This window comes from Podarcis muralis, chromosome 1 (assembly GCF_964188315.1).
Source record: "Podarcis muralis chromosome 1, rPodMur119.hap1.1, whole genome shotgun sequence".
NCBI lineage: Eukaryota > Metazoa > Chordata > Lepidosauria > Squamata > Lacertidae > Podarcis > Podarcis muralis.
The window spans coordinates 113,637,727-113,657,629 of NC_135655.1; the positions used below are offsets into that span (position 1 = coordinate 113,637,727).

The 19,903-nt window shown below is 44.1% G+C and overlaps 1 protein-coding gene across 10 annotated transcripts in view; it reads right to left on the reverse strand.

The window, feature by feature from the left end:
• Positions 1-19,903, reverse strand: part of OSBPL6 (oxysterol binding protein like 6) — a 111,575-nt gene that overhangs the window by 77,107 nt on the left and 14,565 nt on the right. For 8 of the 10 annotated variants that reach the window (XM_077916626.1, XM_077916612.1, XM_028748612.2 and 5 more), the window contains exon 2: positions 5,329-5,370. The exons of 1 other annotated variant lie outside the window; for it this stretch is intronic. The gene's annotated coding sequence lies outside the window, so the exon portion shown is untranslated. Of the gene's footprint in view, positions 1-5,328; positions 5,371-7,557; positions 7,628-8,435; positions 8,492-19,903 lie in introns of all 10 variants that reach the window. One more of the 10 variants, XM_028748540.2, reaches the window with a different exon arrangement.

Consider the following 19,903-nt stretch of genomic DNA (forward strand, 5'->3'; position numbering starts at 1 on the left):
ATTGCCTTGTTTGCTCTCTTGGGCCAGATGATTCAGAGGGAGGTATGCCCTTATTACCGATACCATTAGATGCCATTGGTATGGTAAGCGAAATGCCACACCAAACAGAAATACAGAATTTCCCCGGATGGAACTCAACTAAACCATTACGAGTTATACCTGTACAAGGGGAATTCTGTGTACATAAATCATCAGATGCAGCTGATTCTATCATGATAGGCTCTTCTCATTGTCACTATACTTGGGATTATTTTAAGAATAGTCATACCTGGGCACACGGTACTACCTATCGAACTCGGAATACCTTGCCCTGTGCACCTCCTTTTATTCATGCATGGAAAGTGGTATGGAACATAACTGTGACAGAAAAAGGCAATCTAACATACTGCACTGTGAACTCTCTACCTCTTTTGATATTTCGCCTTCTGTACTCCACGTACCAAAAACCTCAGACCCGATGGTTGTGGTGGATATGTGGAGAATGGGCATACAAGAAACTCCCTTCCAAATGGAGTGGGACTTGTTTCCTGGGATGGGTATTACCACCAATGTGGATTATGCCCACTAGTTCGGCCAAGCGAACACGAAGGAATGCTGATATTTCTCGTATAGCAGGAGGAAGTACCCAAAGTTGGAGCGGTACTGATGATTGGCCACCAGAGCGCATTATAGCTTATTATGATCCTGCCTCCTGGAATCCTGGTGAGCTCATACAAGGGGCACGGGATCCTATTTATAATCTAAACAGAATAATTCGATTGCAAGCAGTAGTGGAATTGGTAACCAATGCAACGGCCCAGAGTTTGAGACTTATTGCACAACAGTTGGATGAAAGTAGAGCCGCCATTTTGCAGCTGAAAATGGGAATGGATTATGTACTTGCCAGGCAGGGAGGCCTATGTGGAGTCTTGAACTTGACAGGGAATGCCTGTTGCTTTAACATTTCTGATAATGGTGAGGCAATCCGTGTGTTGGCTACAAAGATGGAGAATATAGCACATGTCCCAGTACAAACATGGGAAGGATGGGATATGGGATGGCTCACCAATTGGTTACCTAATGTCACAGGACTCAAAGGGATACTATTGTCTTGCTTGTTTTTCTTGACAGTAGTGGTAATGGTTTTATGTATGATGCCATGTATCATTTCATGTTTTAGAAGTACAATTAGCAAGATGGTTTCAAATGAAACTCTACCTCATATCATGGCCCTATACAGAGCTTTACCTCAGGAATATGATGAAGGTCAAGCTATCAAGGACACTTGGGACGAAGGTCCTTGAGCTTGAAAGGGGGGAATGAGGCATCAGGCATAAGCCTGCATTTTATTAATGTTTGATCAGGACTTGTATATTAAAGAGGGCTTAGATTTTCAAAAGTTTCATGCCAGGCAGACCAGCTGCTTAAGAAAACACTGGCAATGTTTTCCTCCTAGACAAGGGGCCCCCTTGATTTATAGCAGGAAAATAACTTTCAAAGTCGTAAAAGCTGAAATTACAGGCTGAGAACGGACACTGACCTACATGTTACAGAAGATAAAAAAAGCAGAGATAAACATAATTAGGAATGAGCAAAATAATACCAATGTGCCTCCCAGTAAAATGAGCTAGATCTTCTTTCCAAGGTTAAAGACCAAATGGAGAAGCATCTGGCTGGCAGAAAGAAAGCATTTTTGGGAAGTCCTTTTTAAAGGCAGTTTCTTTCTTAAACTGAGAGAGTTTAAGGGTAATAAATATTGGGAACAGCTAAAGAGGAGAGCAGATGGCTGAAGGGGGGGTAAACTGAAGGGGTTCCTTTTAAAACCTGTTTTTTACTGAGTTCCTTCCTTTCTATTTTGAGAAGCTTTATTCTTTTAAAAGGTTACCTATGATAATGTATGAAATATATTAGCTTAAATATATTGGCTTAAATGTAACTATGCAAAGGATTTAGAAAGTAACAAATTTAGATGTTAGATTCTTATTTCATAGAGTCCTAGAGTTGGAATAGACCACAGGGGCCATTGAGCCCAGCCCCCTGTCAGACAAGAAGACGCCATCCAAGCAGCCATCCAAGCAGTCCTGATATATGGCTGTCAGACATTTGTTTAGAAACTCTCAAATGAAGGAGATCTTTCAATGTTGATGTGAAACTCAAGATCCTTGACATATGTTTAAGATAAAAATTTAAGATTAACCATTTGTTTTAGAAGGCAATAGGGCGAAGAGGGCAAGAGGTGAGCTGGTAATTAATATTCCTTGTTGAGACACATGTAAGATATATTACTACTTATTTGTCATTTATAGATGTAACAATATATAGCTCTTTGTGCTCCATATAAGGACAGGAGGATGTGGGTGTATCTTTTAGGATTGGTTATAGCAGGCAGCCAATAGGAAATCCAACCAGGCTGATTGGATAGATGCAGCCCAAGGAGGAGCAAAGGGGGCTGGATTAAGGGAATATAAGTGCTGGCCATAATGGCAGGAGGCCAGGCCAGAGCTTGGTAACCATATACCACTGTGCCTCTCATTTATTTGTCTGACAAATAAATTATTATTTTAATTTCTCTATTGCTGCGTTGAATATTTCATTCCAGCTAAGCGTTAACCACAAGCAGGGTGCTACACTTTGTCAAGATTTGTCTCTTAAAATGTGGATTATAAAACTGTTAAATAATGAGCAAATAAAATAAGAAAGAGTTATGTGGCCAATTTTGCTATTCATTGCTATTCCCATTAGCTGGAGCATTCTAGAACAGGCACACAAGGATGAGTTGGCAACTGTAAGTCGGCAATAAAGGAAATGAATTATCAGGGGAGATACTTGAAATGTTCTGGACAAAAAAAAAAGGAGATGAAGGGGGTTATATATAAAATCATCTTATTTCAATACTGGATTTATTAATCTCTAGTATCTAACCTTCCATTGGTTCTCTGCTCACAAGCATTAACATGAATTAGAATCAGCATGGGTAACATGCTTTGGAAGGATAATGGGAAAGGAATCTCTTCTGTGCTGCTGTTAGAAGTTATGTAAAGCACATTGTGTGATAGGACTAATCTACATAAACTGAACCTGAAGGAGCTCGGCCTATGGGATGAGCTGCAATGATAGCTTCCCAGCATCAGCATTGCTACTGATTACCGGGAGAAGGGGAAGGGATGTGGTGGCAGAAAGGTCAGGGCTGTGGAGATCAACTGATGGAGTAATGGATTGACTCCCCCAGTGTGCTTGCATCAGCCATAATCTCACCTCCACCTCTTTCTCTCTCAGTAAGGCATCAGCGAGGCTGCTTCCAGGAAACTAGAACTGTGGCCCCACCCCACTAAGAGACCCACTTCTGCATAGCGTATAGGAAGTTCCCTGTCTTGATGTAACTAGTCAGTTATTGGGAAGTGAACACAGAGAGAGAGAGAGACTCCCACAGGATTAAATGCACATGCTAGAGACAAGCTAGAAATGCACAGTGCTAGGAAAACATTTTGCATTTTCTAGGAGAGATAATGAAACCACGACAAGAACATTAAAATACGAGTACTACAGAAGTGGTTCATTGATAAAAGTGGATGGCACCCATCATGACTTAGCTTTCAAAACAAAGATTGGGGCTTTGATCACAGACTACATTCCATTTCATCTTCAAGACACACTTCTTCAACTTCCCTTTGCTAATGTAAGCTCTTTAACGGCATGTCAACTGTTTCCCACTCTCTCCCAAACCTCAACCAAAGAAACCCTATTGGATATACACACAAGTATTCACAGTGCTTTAACACTATCTGGAGGTGTTAAGAAAATACCATACTGAGCATCAAGGAAATGCTGGCGCCTAAGCAGTATGCATGCAGCAGTTTCCATTACTATAAAATTCTGAGAAGGCAGTAGCAATCCTAATTAAATTGACTTATTCACGAATGCAAATTGATGCACACTCTGGCCTTGCTTTTGTTCTTTTTAAAGGACCCAGGCTACTGTTCCACCCTTAATTAATTGGAATTGCCCTTGAAGATAATGATAAAGAGACATTGTGACAAAATTACTACAAGTCAGATAGGCTGAGATTTGAGGGTGTTGAATTTAGTGATATCGTGCACGCTGTGAAAATACATATAGACTAAGCAGACCTTTCTAAAATAAAAAATGCATGAACACATTGCATAAGCAGAGAATAAGCAATAAGGGTCTTTGTTTCCTTTACTCTTGTGGCAGCTAAATGATAAGATCAATATAAGCCCTGCAAACATACAAATGTCTCTGAGTTTGTGTCTTCAGTCTGCTTAAATCTCACCAAATCAATCATCTTACTTTGCCTTACATAGCTGGGCTGATAGAATGTGCTGCTTTGCATTAGATGGGGCTAACTGCATGATGAAATTAGCAAAATATTTTCATGTACCATATTACAGTGCTACCTTGGTTTACGAACCTAATCCGTTCCGGAAATCCGTTCTTAAACCAAAGCATTCTTAAACCAAGGTGTGCTTTCCCATAGCAGCAGGGGAACTCAATTTACAAATAAAACACACTCAACAGGAAGTGGAACATGTTCTTATTCCAAGGCAAAGTTCACAAACCAAAACACCTACTTCTGGGTTTGCAACGTTCTTAATCCAAGTTGTTCATAAACTAAGCTGTTCTTAAACCAAGGTACCACTGTACTGGTAAAATATAGGTATGCTTTCACTAAAGTATCAGCTACAAGTGCTATAGAGACATGCCTGCATCTAGCATAGGTGTTTGTGCAAAACCTGCTTATGCATGTGGATTCCCTTGCTGGATCGTCAACAATGCACACCCACGCGCAAAGAAGATTTGCCTCTACCTTTTGCACATTTGGACATGAGCTATCTGATGCATTTGCTGCTTGCTCTAAACCAAGGTTTTCCAAACTTGGGTCTGCAGCTGTTTTGTGGACTACAATTCCCATCATCCCTAGCTAGCAGGACCAGTGGTCAGGGATGATGGGTCAGGTAGTCCAAAAACAGCTGGAGACCTAAGTTTGGGAAACCCTGCTTGAAACCAAGGGTGGCTAATCTGTGGCCCTCCAGATGTTGCTTGACTCCAGCTGCCAGTAAGCCTGAACGAAGACCATGCTGACTGGGGCTGATGGAAGCTGGAGTTAAACATCTGGAGGTCAAAATTAGCCACCGGGTCTTTACAAATTATGGGGAGAATCGGGCATTTCTCTCTGTGTCACAACACAACCATAGCCTTGGCTTGCACACATTACCGTGCACACTTATGGCATGATCAGAACCACACTCCTCTGCTTAAGATTTCTTAATGCCATATAACGTTTGATTTCCAAGCAGCGAAAATGTGACATTCATAACAAGTTTGTTCTACCTGTCATGGTTTACTTCAGGTTTCCTGAAGAATCATTCAGACCTAAAGCAAAAAAGAAGAAGACGCAAGAAATGAAATATTAGCCATTTCAAAACTGTATTAGTTTGAATTTAGTGTTTAATAAACATTTCATTTGAGTTGTTTTTGTTTGGAGGGTGACTCTTTATTTACAGGACAAAAGGCAATGGGAAGGCAAGCTGGTGTAAGGCATGGGGGGAAGGGTTTTCAACTAGAGCGTATAGCAACTGGTCTCCCACCATTTGCCTCTTACACAACATCTAGAACACACCAGGCTTCATAAAAGTCATTACCGTAAAGGTCTTACATCCAAGTCCATTCCCCAGTCTGCCCAACTCACCAAGCAGGCACAGACTCCCTTACCTTGATGTCCCTGTCTGCTTGATCTGGAAGCAGGCGATTTGCTTAGGAAATATTTCTGTTTGCATCAAAAGACTTCCTGGTGGCACCACAGAATTAGCTAATTTAGCATATTCACTTTACTTGTATTTTAGTAAACCAAGCTAAAAACCTTGGAACTGCCAAGTTTGCCCAATGCTGCATTTGCAATTTGCATCAGTTCATTGTTACCAATGAACTTAAGCAGGGTGGGTGGCCTGGGAAAATGTTCCACTCTACCTTACCTACCTACTTTTGACCTTGTCTTGCTGTTGGCTCTTTGGATTTTTGCCTTTCTGGCCCAGAACTTAATCCCTAGTCGTGGTCCGTCTCAGAGCACAGATCAGGCTTGACAGCTATGCAAACTGGCACAACCTTTACTACAGGGTGCAAATTTAGCTGTCACTTCTTGCACAACTACAGCATCAGTGTGGGCCCATTTCGCATGTTGAACAATGACTTGTAGCGCACTGCTATTATGCTGTACCACAAGTACAGCAGAATCCAGTAGGTGCCAAGGCACAAGTTTTACTACTAACAAGCCATAAAACGAGGGGTAAGGCTGCATCCTGCATCCTGCATCATTACCAGCAACGAAACACTGGAAGTGGAATTTATTAGTGGAGCACTTTGTGAGAGAGCTAATAAGATTTTAGAGCTGCACAAAGTTATTTTTGTCAATGATGTAAGCAGAAGTGACTCAGAACAAGACAGTATTTGTGTAAGATGCTAGATCACTTCTCTGCTGTTCTTTCTTTCTTTCTTTCTTTTTTTACTATACCTCAGGAAGACAGTGACTCACCAATGCACTTGCTTTGCATACAGAATGATGACTAAGTGCCTAAGAAACATGGTCAGAATCCTGGCTCAAGGAGCCCGTTTTCCATTACAGTAATAGGAAAAGACAAGTAAAGTGCTCTGCAGAAAGGTTTTTTTTGCAGTCTAATAATAACGACCATAATACAATACCAAAAATAACGTCGTGATTTTCTAACAAACTCTTAGAAAATAGATCTGAACACGGATCACCAAAATCAAAAGACAATTAAGCAGGTACAGTGGTACCTCGGGTTAAGTACTTAATTCGTTCCGGAGGTCTGTTCTTAACCTGAAACTGTTCTTAACCTGAAGCACCACTTTAGCTAATGGGGCCTCCTGCTGCTGCCACGCCGCCGGAGCACGATTTCTGTTCTCATCCTGAAGCAAAGTTCTCAACCTGAAGCACTATTTCTGGGCTAGCGGAGTGTGTAACCTGAAGCGTATGTAACCTGAAGTGTATGTAACCTGAGGTACCACTGTAGTAGTAGCTGGACTGGATGAGTCGCAACTAAGTAGAGAAGAAAAAATAATAATCTCTAAAATGGTCGTTTTCTTCATTTCAAAAGAGGATTACAATTATTTGTACTTCCTCCTAGTACTATTCTGAAATGAGTTACCTACATCAAATGTAAAAGAGGTAGAATTCACTAAGTCACATTAAGGGTGAGCACAACAGAATAAATGTCAAGCAGCCATCAAGTAATGATATGAAAGTAAGTCAACCCTGGATGTTATAACACTTCACTCAGAAGGTGGACAGAAAATACGACGCGTCAAAAATCGTTAAACTAGACATGAACTCTGTGTTGTTGCTACCTTCACTGCTATTTACAATCTCAGGGGTCCCTGTAGACTTTCATGAATGTAGAGTTTCATGAATGAGATCCAAAGGAAACAAAGAACGGCACAAGGAATAGCTCTTGAAATGCGAGCACTGTTTTACATTTTAGTTTGTAATATACCAATACGAAACATCCAGGTCCCCCATAGGGATGCAATGGTAAACACACTTACCAGGAGTTTTGCATGCTTTGTTCGGAGCTCGAACAAACCGCGCACTCTGCAAACACAGCTAGGTAAGGCGCTAGAAGAAACCGCAGGAAAATGTCTTAAACCAAGTCAGATCCATCTAGCCTCTTATTATCAGCTCTGACTGGCTTTTCAACCAGGCTCTCTGCCAGATAACACTTTCTCATCTTCTCATCTCATCTTCTGCTTACAAGGTGTGTGATCTACCATGAGGCTATGACTCTGCCTCACATAGGGACAAAAAATTCTCCACCATGGGCAATAACTGCCTCAACCTCACCATGTTGGGTTGAGCATGTGCAAGTTCTAGGCAAAAGTTGCAACTTTTGCAAAAATTAAAGAGGACTTCTTCCTCTCCTCTCCTCATGATTTCTATTTATTTAATTTAAAAAAAAAACACTACACCTGGTGGCAGAGCATGAGACTCTTAATCTCGGGGGTTCAAGCCCCAAAGATCCCTACAAACTGCTAGACAATTATGTTTAACAAGTCAACTTTAGCGATCTCTGTAGGATCCTCCATTAATTTCCAAAATAATTGGTAAAGGCTGAACACAAATTAACAGGGACTGAAGAAGCTTATTGACTGGGTATGAGCTTTAGTCATAAGCCCCACAATTAAATGCGCACAGAATTTCAACCTCTTTGTTTGCAAAAGCACGGCCCTATTTCAGACTTTCTGGCTATACAGATTATTGTCCACCATGCTGATTTGCTATATTATATACACAATTTTTTAATTTTTTTATTTATTTTTGCCACTGGATCTTGTAAGGAAAAATGAATATAAAGTAAGAACTCATGTTTTTCAAAAGCCTGCAGCAGCATCTGCTCAGCATTCAAGGCAAACAGAAAACTTTTTACCTCAGGAAAAATAGCTTCAGGGTGGGCTGATCTTCTCAACCCAGTGAGAATTGGTGCTGCGTATAAAAAAAGATGAGTGCAGTTTTATAGATCATACAGAATCAACAACTTATCTTGGGAAATCATCCGGCAACGTGACTGGCACCACAGTAAAAGGACAACAGCATGAGGAAATATAATTATTATGAGCCTATGAAAAAGAGTATTTGTTCTCTATTTACCATACAACATGCCTAAATATACTAAATGCAAAGATGCTTAAGGTTTTAGAGATGCCATCATTTGTTGCCTTGACAGAATGAATGAGAAGCAGTTGTTATTTACAGTACACATGTGTACTGTATAATTTAACCATAGTGTCTGCGAACTTGTCATTAAAGATTACCAGGAAAGACTCCTGTCAGTATAATAGACACTATAAATTACAGAGCCAAGTCCTGACTCAAATAAAGGCAGCGAGGGAGGGAAATTGGAAGGGCTTGTTCAAATCCGAGCATTATTTAGTTGTTAATCCAGTTTTCCCCCTTTTGAATTAGACCAGATTAGTCTACACTTGCATGTATTTGAATTTGTACATAAGAAGTGACTTCAGTCTTTTCCATTAATACTAGTAAGGTAAAAAGGTGAAGGACCCCTGGACGGTTAAGTCCCGTTGAATTCAACTATGGGGTGCAGTGCTCATCTCGCTTTTCAGACTGAGGGAGCTGCCATTTGTCCACAGACAGCTTTCTGGGTCATGACTAAACTGCTTCTGACACAACAAGACACCGTGACAGGTCTCAGAGCACACGGAAATGCCATTTACCTTCCCGCCGCAGCGGTACCTATTTCTCCACTTGCGCTAGTATGCTTTTTGAACTGCAAGGTTTGCAGAAGCTGGGACAGAGCAACGGGAGCTCACACCGTCGCACAGATTCGAACTGCCAACCTTCCGATCGGCAAGCCCAAGAGGCTCCGTGCTTTGGACCACAGTGCCACCCGTGTCCCTATTCATACTAGTAAATGTTCCCTTTTTTGTTTCTCTTCGCCTTCTAATGTGTTGATTTGATTATGCCAATAAAGCAACATGGGCACTTTGTTTTTTTGTAAATTCCCACCCAGGGAGTACACAAAAGCACACCTTCAGGCCACTGTAAATTCTCAGCACACGCTTTTGCAATTTTTTGGTTTTTGTACAAATATGAGGGATGGAAACAATTCTCTCTCTCTTCCGCTCAGGAGCATACCAAAAAATGGTTGCAAGCACAGCAGCTAGATAAAGGAAATAAAGGAAGCATTGAGGAAGTAGTGGACATGGAAAGGGGAGCAGCAAAAAAGTGACAATTGATCCACCCACCCAAAAGCACTGAAATAAATTATCTGTGATGCTGAGTGGAGCAGTTTGGATTATCTCCATATCTGAATGTACAGGTCGAGAGCATTAAAACTGGCCTTGTTTGAGGGTAACGTCATGTGGATGATACAAATGAAATGGGAATGCAAACAGCTGCAAATACACTTTAATCTCTCCAGTGTGGAGAAGCCCTAAGACAGGCGCTTGCTTTTATATGCACTGGGAGGTAAGAACCATCTCATCAACTGATTCGTCATAAATCACCCTTGCAACACTACAGTGGCTCTTCTTCTCTTATCTCCTTTGACTGCAGTCACACCTGAAGAAGTGAAGAAGAAGTGCTGATGGCTGGATTGTATCATGGGAAGCAATATTCTCCTGGGACTCACGTGTCTTGCAAAAAGAAATACATTACAAATCCTCCCACCATTTTCTTGAGAGAGCCAGTGTGGTGTAGTGGTTAAGAGCAATAGACTCGTAATCTGGTGAACCAGGTTTGATTCCCCGCTCCTCCACATGCAGCTGCTGGGTGACCTTGGGCCAGTCATACTTCTCTGAAGTCTCTCAGCCCCACTCACCTCACAGAGTGTTTGTTGTGGGGGAGGAAGGGAAAGGAGATTGTTAGCCACTTTGAGACTCCTTAGGGTAGTGATAAAGCGTGTTCTCACTAAAGGAGAGCACGGGTTGCGGATGGGGCCGAGCAGGACACCCTCTGGGTTGTCAGGCAAGTTAGGCTCAAGGGCTCGAACTAGATTGGTGGATGGAGTTGCTGGGGTAAAATTGATGTTGCCAATTTTAGGGGTGGGATCAGAGATTATTTAAGCTAGGGCCACAGCTTGTTCCTTTCTCTTTCGCTGTGGACACCGGATCACATGGAGCACTTGGACTGTCTGGAGGACAGTGATGCAAACTTCTCATTGTCTGGTTACTTTTCTTTTTTTTAATTTCCCCCTTCTTTTAATCCTCTTTAGTCCCTTAAATAATTTAATTCCCCTTTTTCCTGTTCGATTTCCCACCCCACCCCTTACCCTGCCCTGTGGGAAGATTCTCCCTGTATCTGTGGCTTGCCTTTCTTTCGCAAAAAGGTTTCCCCCATTTCTCCTGTTGTAAATTGTGGGGCTAGTCAGGGCTGTTCCAGCTTAGCTGGAATCACTTTCGTTTATAGCACCCCCCCGAAGGTTGGCTTTATTTGAGTGCGTGCAGCACTGATGGCCAAATTTTAATCTAGCCTTGGGCGGGAGCACTATTTTGAGTTCCTTTAATATTGCTATGAGACTAAGATTCTCAAGAGCAGAGGCATGGAGGCCTATTCGGCCTGCACATAACTTCCAAGCCTAAGTCTGCTACAGGTAGCAGTTAATTGTTAAGTCTCTGACCTCTCTATAAGAATGTACCTGCTTGCAGGCTCAGTTGCTGCTAATGTATATCTGAGGCAGACAGAGGGCGGCAGAGGCTCTCTGTGCCTCCAATGACTATGAGCACTCTGTATATGCTCTTGAATTATGCTGTTTCTGAACAAGTTTATTTTCTTTAAGTTTGTTTTGCCCTGATAGTGGCGACTGCCATTTTAGAGACGAGCCATTGTGGTTTAGTGGCAAAAGTGTAGGACTAGGACCTGGGAGACAGGGTTCATATCCCCCTCTTAGCCATTGTTATAACAAAACAAAACAAACTGCTCCTTTTGGGCTATTCTGTTGCTGGGTAGTTCGGCCTATTTGTGATAAAAGAACTTTGGGTTTCTTGAAGGGATGCTTCCCTCTAAAAGGGCAAGCAGGGGTACCTGGACAAGCTGTGGGCTGTCTCAACTCTGCTATTTCACTGGAAACATTTACGCCTGGCCTAGCAGGTGATCCTAGGGCTTTGCCCTAGAATTCGATGGCCTGGAAGCGTTTCCGGCCTGAATAGTGTCCCCATGTGGTCCATGAAGCATTGGTTTCACCGGTTCCTTACATTGTTTAGTTTTGCGGACTATGACTGGGCTTTTGCAAATGCCTCAAGAGCTTGCCTCTCCTGCAGGGGATGACTTGCGGACACCCCAGGTGCCTTCTTCCAGAAGGAAGCATCTTTGAAGGCTGCAATCCAGGAGGAGGGCAAAGAGGAGCAGGGATCATGATTCAGACATCACCTTGGACCTCTACAGGGGTCAGGGTGAGGCTGTCCTGGGTCTTTAGGGATCATCCTGGATAGCTCAGCTGGTCAGTGCATAGTGCCGGTAATGCCTAGGTTGCAGGATTGGTCCCTATATGGGACAGCTGCATGCTCCCCCATTGCTCTACCTGGACACTTAGGTCCAGTGTCGAGGGCCTTTTGGTGGTTCCCTCACTGCGAGGGATGTAACAGGCGCCACGTTTGCAATATGCAAGCGGGAGAAAGCATCTTTGTGTGCCCGCACTGCAGTTTGCTCTGTGAGTTGCAGGGCACAGCGATGCATGGGCTGCATTTGCATTGCATTGCGTGAGAGATTTGCATTTGCATTGCACAGAGGTTGTGTGCATTGCACAGAGGATGTGTGTGCATTGCACAAAGGGTGTGTGTGCATTGCACGGAGCGTGAGTGTATTGCACAGAGAGTGTGTGCATTGCACGGAGGGTGTAGTGGCATTGCACAGAGTGTGTTGTTGTTGTTGTTGTTTTCTTTTTCTTTTCTTTTTTGCATTGCACAGAGAGTGCAGTGCACGGAGTGTGTAGTTGCATTGCACGGAGTGTGTAGTTGCATTGCATGAAGGGTAGTTGCATTGCACGGAGTGCGTTTTTTGCATTGCACGGAGTGTGCAGCTGCATTGAACGGAGTGTGGAGTTGCATTGCATGAAGTGTGTAGTTGCATTGAACGGAGTGTGTAGTTGCATTGCATGGAGGGTAGTTGCATTGTATGGAGTGCGTTTTTGCATTGCACGGAGTGCATTTTTGCATTGCACAGAGTGTGTAGTTGCATTGCATGGAGTGTGTAGTTGCATTGCACAGAGTGTGTAGTTGCATTGCATGGAGTGCGTTTTTGCATTGCACGGAGTGCATTTTTGCATTGCACTGAGTGTGTAGTTGCATTGAACGGAGTGTGTAGTTGCATCGCACGGAGTATAGTTGCATTGCATGGATTGTGTGAGCACTGCACGGAGTGTGTTTTTGCATTGCACAGTGTGTGTCTTAAAAGGAAGCTGGCTCGGCGACAGTTTTGTCGGGACATTTTTAGGGGTTCTGGCCAGCGTCGGCCCTGTAAATTTACGTATTATGATGGCAGCACAAGATGCCCCCTGCCCAAGCGGGGGCTGGAAGCTGGCAAGCAATACCTCAAGACCTTTTGCCCATATTCCCATTTTATTTAGGGATCCAGTTGGATATCGTTGCTAAAATATACCACTTGCCTATGGAGAAGCTGTCTGCCTTGAAGGAAGTTATTTTGTAATACTTCCTCTGTAGCAAGTGATGCTTCATCAGATCCGATCTTGCTGGGTCACTTAATTAATCTTGCATGCAGAGTGGTTACCCCAGGCCGCCCCTTCCCTTCCCACTAGGCCAGGCTGCCTGCGGCCTGAGGTCCCCTTACCTTTCTCATGCAATGGTTGCAATTCCTAAATGTTGAGGTCCCCTTACCTTTCTCATGCAATGGGATCTCATGCAATGGTTGCAATTCCTAAATGTTGAGGTCCCCTTACCTTTCTCATGCAATGGGATCTCATGCAATGGTTGCAATTCCTAAATGTATGCAATAGTAGTTGGCCATGGCAGGATACTTGCACAGGGATTTTTCAGGTTCATGCTGATGCTGCTGGATCTTTGCCCTTTGGTTTTTTATTTCAGGGGCTGCTGGTGTGCAAAGCCATGGCCTCAAGCCCGGTATGGTGAGGCAATCATGTGACCTAACTTTGAGTTTTCCCCTTGTAGTAACAGTTCACATGTGGCCCGAGGAGTTCAGTGACCATCGGATCTGCTTTTGGTCTGATAACCAGGTAGTTGTGAGCGTCTTGGCTAAACAGTCTTCACGCTCCAGCAGAGTCTCCGCCCCTCCGCTCACGCTTTTGAGCTGCACCGCTTAAGGTTTAATATTGAGCTTTCTGCTCTCCTGATTACGGGATCCTCTAATGATGTCACTGACACTCTATCCCAGTTTCAGATGGAGCGCTTCAGATCCTGGGCTCCAGACACTCAGCTATTGCCAGACTTTTCCAGACCACCTGTGGCATTTTGTCAAAAATTAGTAATTACAGAGAGCAGCAGCTTCCATTTCCCCTTCTGCTTTAGCTCTTATGGGAAGGCCTGGATGGATTTCTTAGCCTTAAGCTGGCAGTTCTCGACTCTTTTCCTTATCTGCTTGGAGCTTGTCATTAGAGTTGGGAACTCTAAAACAGACCTAGTGCGCAGGAGTGCCACCATCAGGCTTCCCCTCACAGCTGAGGAGGGCCTTTGCCTGGTTATGGATACCAGAAATATTTGGCTCTTCATTCCCCTGGGGGCTGGCCTGCTCCTAGTGCATGAAAATGGGTTCCTGTTAGCCAGGCATTAATGTGCTTACGTCGTGCACCAGTTATTACGGCCTGCAGCTTGCCTACCACTGAACACGCCTCATTCCTTCCGAATAGGGCTGCTGCAACGGCTGCACACTGGGGGCCTGTCAGTAGACAGGATTGTGAATACGGTTCATTGGAAGTCTGACGCTGACAAGGGTTATATCAGGAAGTGTCACAATGATGTCTGTGCTGATGCTTGTCTGTTATTTCCTTTTCTCATAGGAGCAGCGGTGCACATTTGGGCCACAGCATTGTACACTGGGCTGGCAAGCGCGCTGACAAGTCTGGACTGGGGCGCCATCTCAGTCTTCCTGCCCATGTGAACATATACTGGATGTCCAGATGGAGAATGCTTTGGGAGGAGATCCTTCCTTTGGTGCGGTCGAGTGTGACCTATGCAGGTCCTCCCGCAGTGCTGGTGGTACAGCTAGGCGAGAATGATCTGCCGTCTTCCTCCAGCATAAGTTTGCATTCCTGCATGCAGGAGTGCTTGGTTTGAGTTGATGGCAACTCTCCCTGGACTCAAAATAATTCAAGGCATTGGTTCATGGTGGTCTGGAGGGGGGGTTGGAGCACCTGTCCCCTCCAATGCGCAAAGATATTCCATTGAAGGAAACCAAGGATTTGCCATGCTTTTGTCAACCCCTTTCGAGGGGTAGGGCCACGCAAGAGTCCCTAGGAGCATTTGGGGTGAGCTTGAGTCTGATCCTGGTTCATTGCTCCCCCACGCTGTTTACTTGTACTGACGATATGGTGGGGCCCAGTCGTCAGTGCTGCCCTGCTGAGGTCAGGTGCAGCTAGTCGGGAACCAATGCCTAGACAAACTACCACCGAGCAGGCCAGAAAGCATGTTAATATGGCGGTGGAAAATAAAATAAATTAAATAAAGTAAATAAAATAAAATAAAATAACAAATAAAATAAAATAGGTCCTTGCTTTAGGTGGTTCTGTGATATTACACCCTGCTATTTTCTTCAAGACTGTTCCCCTCTTTGGGGCAGATGGGGGGTGCATCTTTCCCCTATGGGGTACGACACCTGGCTGGATGCGGTTGCTTTGGGATTCATTGCTCCCCCACAATGTTGCTGGTACTGACGATATGGTGGGGCCCAGTCGTCAGTGCTGCCCTGCTGAGGTCAGGTGCAGCTAGTCGGGAACCAATGCCTAGACAAACTACCACCAAAGAGGCCGGAAAGCATGTTAATAAGGAAGTGGAAAATAAAATAAAATACAGAATAAATAAAATAAAATAATAATAATAAAGTATAATAGGTCCTTGCTTCAGGTGGTTCCGTGATTTTGCACCCTGTGATTACCTTCAAGGCTGCTGCCAGCTGTAGGGTGAATCTTTCCCCTATAGGGAACGACACCTGGTTGGCTATGGTTGCTTGGGGATTGAAGGAAGGGTTGCATTTGTGAGTGGTTTGGCGGTGAGCTAAGGCTCTGTGGCGGTTAGGCATTGGTTAAATTGGTTGGTGGAGGGGTATGGATTGGCTGTGCCTACCCCTCCAATGCTGCTGCTGCTGGGAATTCCGTTAAAGGAATTCTGGGGCTTACCATCCCTTCGTCCAAACCCTTGGAGCAGGGTGCGGGCCGTGTAAGTTCCCAAGGAGCAAGCAGGAAATAGCTGAGGGTCTGTGTCGCAGTCCCAGCTGTCCCTGGTCTTGTTCCTCCACACGCTGACTCACGGGAGTCAGCGCTGTCCCCCAAGGCGGGGGGGACAGCTAGTCATAACCAATGCCTAAGCAACCACTCACATTTTGTATGATAATAAAGTTGTGGCCAAAATTATGCCAAAAAACCTTAAACAAAAATAATGTGTGATGTGTGAGTTATTGGGAAGGGTGTCTTGGGGACCTCAGCACGCAAAGCGTGTTCTCACTAAAGGAGAGCACGGGTTGCGGATGGGGCCGAGCAGGACACCCTCTGGGTTGTCAGGCAAGTTAGGCTCAAGGGCTCGAACTAGATTGGTGGATGGAGTTGCTGGGGTAAAATTGATGTTGCCAATTTTAGGGGTGGGATCAGAGATTATTTAAGCTAGGGCCACAGCTTGTTCCTTTCTCTTTCGCTGTGGACACCGGATCTCCCGCCCGCCCTCCCTTGATTGGGCTTCGCTCTGACCTTGCTATTGCCTGTCATGGGGTCGTCCGCATTGGTGCGGGGGCCTAGTAGGAATTTTTCCTTTTGGCTGATTAGTGTGTGCCAATTGGGTTTTGCCTACTACGTAGCAAATCGTCACAACTTGTAAGGTTGGCGGTTAGGCATTGGTTAAATTGGTTGGTGGAGGGGTATGGATTGGCTGTGCCTACCCCTCCAATGCTGCTGCTGCTGGGAATTCCGTTAAAGGAATTCTGGGGCTTACCATCCCTTCGTCCAAACCCTTGGAGCAGGGTGCGGGCCGTGTAAGTTCCCAAGGAGCAAGCAGGAAATAGCTGAGGGTCTGTGTCGCAGTCCCAGCTGTCCCTGGTCTTGTTCCTCCACACGCTGACTCACGGGAGTCAGCGCTGTCCCCCAAGGCGGGGGGGACAGCTAGTCATAACCAATGCCTAAGCAACCACTCACATTTTGTATGATAATAAAGTTGTGGCCAAAATTATGCCAAAAAACCTTAAACAAAAATAATGTGTGATGTGTGAGTTATTGGGAAGGGTGTCTTGGGGACCTCAGCACGCAAAGCGGGATATCAAATCCAAACTCCTCTTCTTCTTCGTCTTCTTCCCGCACCAAACTTCATAAATTTATCAACAACCGAGTACAACTGAATTTGTCTTAATAATAATTATGCTTATGATTTGTGTTTGTAATAAGGCATGGACCTTGTTTTGCACACCACAGTCATCAAGCAACCAGAATCAGCTGCTGATAACTGGATCAGCAAGCCTCATTTTGGATCCAAGCCCAAAAATATATCAAATTATATTTGATAGCTGTCTGAAGCAACTATCAGAGTTGCAAACTACTTCCCAGCCTGTGTCTCTCCCACGTGATTTGTTATTAAACATGCTTCAGGTTTTTAGTTGGAACCCCTATGCACACTTACGCTATGGTGAAATTATTAAGATTTACTTGCAAGTAGACTTGTACTTCCTCCTCCCCTTTGTTTGCTGTTTCTATTTCTTAATTCAGCAGCCAGGGGGAAGGAGGAAGTGACTGTAACTGGTAAAAAGTATTTGATTCCTGAAGCTGTTTGCCAATTTAGCTGCAATCCTCCAGCTGGCATCTTGGTTGCCCCTTTGGTATTTTCTGAGGGTGCTATGTTGCTCCAGCAACCATTCCTAATTATCCTGGGACACTGGGCAAACAAGATTTCCTTCCCAGGCTCTGTGAAGGTCACCCTTGAATTGTGACGCTTGAGCACAGGTTATCGCTGCAGCAAGCCAAGTGATCAAGAGCACAGAGTTCCGTTAACATTTCTCTCATTGTCCAGAAATCCTTATGCGCTACAATTAGGACAATATTGGGAAAAGTGCTTACAATGCAGTTGTTACTGCCTAAGCTGATCACTGAAACTGCAGTTTCAGATCTTGCCAAATCCCTCATCTTTTAGGTAGAGTGCAGACGGATATCTCCATTAACAATCTATTCTCAATCACTCACTGGCAATGCTAGTTTTCTGGCAAGTACAATTAACTATCTGAAGAGACAGATGAGACTTCAAAAACCGATGTGGCTGACAATAGGCGGAAAGAATAATTTTGTAGCCAAAAAAGTCTAGTAAGATTTTCTAAAACTGTGATGGTCCAGCACAATTCTGTTCCTACAATCGGTTCTACAATCTTTCTGCTGTGGTTGTGGTTTTTGTTTTAATTAGTAAGAGACTTTATTAGGCTTTTGAGCTGGACAAAATCTTCAAATAAGCAGTGCGTGGATTTTCTTGCAGCTGATTTTATCATTTGAAATAGAGCCCCAAAGTAACGTACGGATGCACGCTGACCTCAACAACGCATCTTTGCTGCAGTGATACAAAACAGGGCTGATTTACAATGGGGAACATCTAGATTTAGCAAACAAGAGCATGGTGTTGCTACACTTGGCAAATGAGACAGAGCCCTTCAGCTCTGATCCACTTACTACTGGCAACTTTTAAATTCCCCTCAGAGGATATCGAAGTGCAGTAGAGCGAGACTACACAGGCTCTGGCATTGCTCTTAGGATACTGGATAAGGGGTTTTCTCCATTCAGCCTCACCACTAACAGCTGTGACACAGCCAAAGAGGAAGCGACTATTCTAACCCACATTGATACAAGCGGCTTTTGTACTAAACCCTCTGAAATGCTGCACTCCTAACAGGTTCAGTTGGTAAATTTACCTCCAGAGGATTTACAGTGGTTGGAGATATTACCATTGTTCTGTTACACACAGACAACAAGAATTTGGCCTCCTACTTTAGGAACTCTTAGAATGAGCCATGAAGGGGGAAGAAAGGCTTTTCACATGTTGTACTCCTAGAGTCATAGAATTGTAGCATTGGGAAGGAACACAAGGGTCATGTAGTAGTCCAGCCCCCTGTGAAATGCAATAATCTCGAACTATGAACGCTGTGATTAATAGTCTCATGCTCTACCAGCTGAGCTCCTGTGATGATTTTCAAACAAGTAAAGGAAAAGAGAATACAAAGGGCATGGGATGTATGCTCATGATCATATTTATCAGGCACCATCGGTTCAGCAGACGTGCCAATTGGACACTGAATTGCCTAACAACACTGGGGAAACGTCAAGTATTTTTAATGCACACGTACGAAGAGGTTGTTTTGCTTCAGTCTGCAGTAAAGAGGATTTCACAAACCGTGCTTGGTTGGAGAATGAGAAAATATTTTTAATATAAGCTGAGTAATCAACAGCTAGAGGAAATAAAGGAAGGGAAACCTAGGCTACTGATTGAACAGGAGGCGATCGTATGCCATGAATATGACGCAGCGGCAAAGAGTTGCATTAAGGAAAGGCATTCTATTTTGTTTCCTTGCTTAAGTGTAATTTATACACTGCTTTACAGGTGATCTTCAAAAAGTGTTTTACCGTATTTTCCCATGTATAACACGCCCCCGTGTATAACACGCACCCAATTTTTGGGGACTCCAAATAAAGAAATCCCCCATATGCACTATCCATGTATAAGACGACCCCCAATTTTAAACTTGAAAAAATAAGGGGGGGGGAATATGGTCTTATACACGGAAAAATACGGTACATGGGATTATTACAACAAGGCAACTTGTTGGTACAAAATCTGCTACTGCTTCTTCTGCCCATTGCTCAGGGCAAGATGGTTCTGCAGAAGCCCATGGGGCAACATCTGGTCGAGGAAGGAGCCATTGTGGGAACTGGATGGTCACAATCCTTTTCTCCACCTCCCTCCAGACCCCTCTGTGGTGGCAGTTGCATCCATAGTGCGGCTGGAGAAATGGTGCATTTTACAAGGCAATGCCAAGCTAGGTAATAATTTTGTCGTCAACCTTGAAAGGAAGTCCAGCAAGACCTATAGCTGGGAATGCTCCTCAGCTACCAGAGCACAGGTAGGCTACGCAACACAGTATATGGTTCTGCTCATTTCCAGTGCGAAGTCTCAAGCATCCTATGCTGAAGGCAGAAGGCAACATTCAGCACATGGAAAGTATATTCCGCTCACAGGA